Here is a 5,758-nt window from a genome sequence, read left to right on the forward strand (position 1 = left end):
GTGTGTGTGTGAGTGTGTGTGTGTGTGAGTGTGTGTGTGTGTGTGTAGTTGTGGATCTGAGTCTGATCTGGTTCTGTTTGGACCAGGGGCGGTTCTAGAGGGGGGCCAACAGGGGCCAGTGCCCCCGTAACTCTGAGTCTGGACCCCCCTGTGGCCCCCTGACAGGGAGTCTGCATCAATAATACAATGAAAGATTTGTTGCAATGATTTTGTTTTGAAGGGAAAGGCAGAAATAAAGTGTCTCAGCAGTTTACTACCCAATCACAATTGTTGAAATTGTAAACACTGTTTTGTCTGAATGAGAGTTTATCTTTTTTTCCGGGTTGTATGTGCCCCCCTATTAAAACGGTCCTAGAACCACCACTGGTTTGGACCCTCTGCAGGTTCAGTATGAATAGCCAGTGAACGGCTGTGTGCAGCAGGGGGCGTGGCTTCACATCTCTCTTGACTGAATAAAATGGCGGACAGAGCCACGGTGACATCACACAGGTCTCTGAAGAGCCAGACTGGAGCTCACAGTGGACAGTACCAGCCTCCGCCATGTTGGTAACAGCTTCCACCTGACTCCACCTCAGTCCACCTGACTCCACCTCAGTCCACCTGACTCCACCTGACTCCACCTCAGTCCACCTGACTCCACCTCAGTCCACCTGAATCTGGCCAATGACTCCAGATTCAGCAGCAATGAACTGAGATTGCAGCCACTGGAGTGAGACGTGTTTGTGTTCGGCACAACACGTGTTCGGAGCAGGACAACAATTACAACGACAGCAACCACCACAACAACCACCACAACAAAAATAACCAGGGCAATAGCCAGTGGCTCATTGCCAATGCAAAGAGGAGGGGCAACAAGGGGCACCTGGCCTTGGGCCTCGTCGGAGCCCAAAAAAAGGCGATAAGTTGCTGTACATTTGTCACGAGAGAAACCACGACATCACCATCAATGGAGTAAAACGAAATATAGAAACAATTGTCAAACCGTCATCTGAGGATCTGACTGCTGTTTATCAAAGATACTTTAAGTGAATAAGTGCTGTGATTGAAGTGCGACGATACGAACATACGAGTGGATACATTTTTGTTGTTGTTGGGAGCGACTCGTGCTCTGCCGGGTCGAGGTGAAGTCTGAACAGATGAGTCGTGAGTCTTCTGTGGAAGATGGAGGGCGATTCCGCTGTGCTGACGTTGGTCGGGAGGTCATTGTTGATTGGCTGACCCTGGTACGGAGCAGACGTAGGTCTCGTAGGTTCCCGTTTTTTTTTCACTTATTTTACACACTTCTACGACCATAGTTTGATTATCTTGAAGTGAAACTGGTTACAGTCCATCGCCTAATTAACACGGACACGGAGCTTTGGCCGGTACAGAAATAAAATTAGAAAATGACGATAGTGAACAATAGTTTCACAGCTCAGCTAAAGATTAAGTCAAGATGGTGAAGGGCTGTCAACTGACTGTTCAAGTTCTTTGGGAAGAACTTCAACTTTCCCGTGAAGCTATCCTGAGAGACTTCAGAGCAGAAATGTCTACTCTGAGTGCAGAACTGAGGCAAGAAATTGAGGCCATGCACTCGGAAACTACAACTAGTTTTCAAGGTCTGTGCCACAAGTTGGGAGAGGAGATAAACCGACTCCGCCAGGACCATACCCAGGTGACAACCGAGCAGGCTGACATGGCACACACTCTCTCAGAGGCTCTCGACAGAATCCAACAATTAGAGCAACACAACGAGTCGAAAACGAAGGAGCTGACGCGGTTAAAGGACAAGTGTTTCGATTTGGAAAGCAGGAGCCGGCACCAAAACGTGAGGTTCATCGGTGTCCCGGAGGGAGTGGAGGGCTCCTGCCCCACTAGATTCATGGCGGAGCTTATCCCTGAAATTTTGGGGGCAGAGAATTTTCCCACTCCGGTGGAAATTGACCGGGCTCACCGGTCGCTGGTGCCGAAACCCAAAAAATAAGCCCGACCAAGACCCATTATCGTACGGCTGCATTATTATGCACAAAAAGAGAGAATCACGGGCCTCGCTATGCGCAGGGGTCCTCTCATCTTTCAAGGCACTCCGGTACATATCTACCCTGACCTGCCGGCGGAGATAAAAAGCTCCGGGCTACTTTCAACGCTGTCAAGGCAAAGCTCCGGGAGGCCAAGGTTGAATACAGCCTCTACTATCCTGCGGTCCTGGCCATCAACCTAAGCGGGGTGTGGCACACTTTCCACAATTTCTACGGGATGGGTAATTGCCACACTTTGAGTGAGTTTCTTTGGTCGCCGGCGGAGGTGTGGATACAGCGGGGAGTGTCGCCAGCGATGTGTCACACACCTGACAGCTGATGGACAATTTTCTTTCAATCATTAGTGTCCGGACACTAATGTACTCCTAGGAATTCTTTCTTTCTTTCTTTCTTTCTTTCTTTCTTTCTTTCTTTCTTTCTTTCTTTCTTTCTTCCGAGGAAGTCATACTTCCCAAGGACGAAAACTCACCAAACTTCACAGAAATGTCCGGCCCCATGCCAGGTTTACTTAATTCCAAGGACATGTCAATATTCCTCCTGGGGGGGACAATAAGCGTTTAAATTTTAAATACTTTAAAAATACCTACAAAATCAACAGTACATGCTACAGTTTTGAAACTTTCACCAAACTGTAGCCCCAATACTGCTGAAACTTTAGTCCACTTAAACTCATTACAAATTATGAAGTCCATCACTCAGTTTTTCTTCAAAACCTGTAAAACGTATAAAACCTATCTCCTCCCATAATTTTTGCTCACCAAACTTGCTAGAGAGCATCTTCAGACCGTCCTCCACAAAACTCTTCTCGGATTTTTGATTTATCAAAAATTAAGCCTACAGTGCATCAAAATGTTTGACTGTAAACTGTACTGTAAATATATACTATCAAATTCTTGCTAAATACATTTTCAATCTTCCTGAAAAAAAATGAGAATATTTTGGAGTCATGGTTGATGAAGTTTGGCAAATATCAGAATTTTATCTCAAAAACAGAATTTTTGAGAACATTTTGAATTCTGCTCTCATGGGAACAACTGGAGTCAGTGTAAGAGCGGCATTTTAAACATCAGATTTTCTCTTATGAAGCAAAACACTTAGAGTTAAAAACAAATCGCCAACATTTCCATGCTGTCAAGATGCAATTTATGTGTTATCAGATTTTTGTTCAGGTAACAGAATTTCTGACATTTCGACCATTTTTGAAATCTTCCTTGACAACAGCTGCCTGGACAGTGAGTCCCTGAGTCGACAAATGCAGCTACACAGCTGGTCTCACTTCCAGCCAATTAGCTCAGTGAGTTAGGAGCTGGTTCTTAGTGTCAGGGGTTGTGTGTTTGAGACCCAGCAAGGATGATGATGATGATGACAGATCAGATTGTCCTGATGGTGGCATCACAGCAAGCCTCTAAATTAAATAAAAACAAATAGCTTGGACCGGACCATGGGTGAAAGCTAACTGATTTTTGCATAAAGGTCCAGTCTCATGCCAGATTACTTCAGCTGTAAACCCAAGCCAATAGTCCTGATGGTGGCGCTACAGCAAGCATCTAAAGTTCAAAACATTGAAAATTCATAACAAATCAACCTGCTAGAACTTCACACTTTCATCAAACTGTGGCCCCAGTACTAAAGAAACTTTTGTACATTTAACCCTATTAAAAATTATGAAGTCCATCACTCTGTTTTTTTTTTGCACTATAAAACTTATAAAAACCTGTCTCCTCCCACAATTGTTGCCTACAGTGCATGAAAATGTTTGACTGTGAACACGACTGTAAACATATACCTGCAAATCGATAAATAAATCTTCAATGTTCATGAAAAAATTGAACATTTTTTTAGAGTCATGGCAGATGATGTTTGACAAATATCAGAATTTTACCTAAAAAAACGGAATTTTTGAGAACATTTTGAATTCTGCTCTCCTGGGAACAACTGGAGTCAATGCAAGCAGCATTTTTAAACATTAGTTATTCACTTATGGAGCAAATTAATCATTTTTAAAAACAAATTACCAACATCTCCATGCTGTCTAGAGGCAATATGTGTATTTGATAACTGAATTGTTTACAGTGGTTTAAAATCTGCCTGCACAACAGTGAATGGCTTGCTCAGTTTGTGAAGCCACTGTTATAATGCCACTTGCCAATTAGCTCAGAGCGATAGATGACAGTCTTTGGTTCCAGAAGTTGTGAGTTCAAGCCTCAAGTCGTCCAGAGTGAACATTGTTGTCAACTGTCTTGTCTTCCTATTCTCCTGTTTGTTGCTCAGAATTGCCTAAATTTGCCAAAAGTAGCCCGGAGCAGACCCATCTAGTCCCATGTGGACTACATCTAACATCTGCAGGTCTGTTTGGCCTAACCCAGGATCTTGATAACACTGGAACGGTAACTTCCTGGTCCATCAGCACCCAGGATAATGTTATGGACCAACCTGCTAATGTTCACTTGTTCACACGTGCTCTTGTATCTTTTCTGGTTTACTCTTTGGGACTGAATGCTAATACTTATATATTCACACTTATGCTTTATAGCTAATTAACCTGATTAACCTTCTGAGTGGCCAGCAGTGTTAACTTTATATGTTTGTTTATATTGTTCGTAATCACTGATGGGCAGTAACGCGTTAGAAGTACCGCGTTACTGTAATCCGATTACTTTTCCCCAAGTAACGAGTAAAGTAATGGATTACAATTGCAAAAACAGTAATCAGATTACTGTTACTTTCCCGCAAGCAGGCTGCGTTACTGCGTTACTTAACCGTGATTTTTTTGTGAGACTGTCTCGTGAGTGACAATGACGTATGCAGGGCTGATTGCACCTGCTGTCCCTCGCCGGACGCCTCTCGGTCCCCGCCTCCAGCAGCTGGGCCTCGCCCGCGATCTCGCTTGAGGGTCGGAGGGTGATGCGCCGCGGAAACACCGTCGGAGCTGCGGAGGCGGGTAGCCGATGTCTGTCGCCCTTCCGGAGACAGTAAACTCCCAGCGCAGCCGGTCTCACCCTGGCCGCTGCACCGTGCGCCCGCAGGTAGCACTCTCCTCCGGGGGGAGAGAGAGAGGGGGGGGGGGTCAGTGTCAACGTGTTACCCCCTCGCGTCTAGCCGGAGGGCGGAGGGACCGCGGTTATGTCTGTTTATGTCAGACAAAAATGTACCATGCAGTCCCAGAAACAAGAGCTCTTTCTCAGCTTAACTAGCTGCACTATTTTATAACTAAACACATCGTGTGTCTTTGTTTACATTTCAATTCGAACTAGAGCTTCCTAGAGGAAAGATTTATAATTTATGATGACTTTTTTTAATTTGAAAATGATCAACAGGTACTCTAATGAATTATTTGTTTATTGCTGCTTATTACTGAATCCATATTGAAGCATTTAAATCAATATTGAATCGAATCGATATTGAATCGAATTGCGACCGAAAGAATCAAAATCGAATCATGAGTTTCTTAAGGATACCGCGCCCTACTAGAAGAGGTGGGTGGTGATGTGAAGCCCTCTGGGAGCTGCTGCTGCTGTAATACTGGCTCACACTGGGTTTGTTTATCTCATGTCTGACTGTTGTCCATTTATTTCCTGCTGCCACGAAAGGTCTATTGCTTTATAGCGTATTCAGGTTGTGCATCATGTTTTTGAAAAGTAACTTAGTAAAGTAACTAGTAAAGTAACTAATTACTTTTGAAAATAAGTAATCAGTAAAGTTACTGGATTACTTTCTTGGAGAAGTAATCCGTAACTAAT

The sequence above is a fragment of the Sparus aurata genome, chromosome 8 (assembly GCF_900880675.1).
Source record: "Sparus aurata chromosome 8, fSpaAur1.1, whole genome shotgun sequence".
Taxonomy (NCBI): Eukaryota; Metazoa; Chordata; class Actinopteri; order Spariformes; family Sparidae; genus Sparus; species Sparus aurata.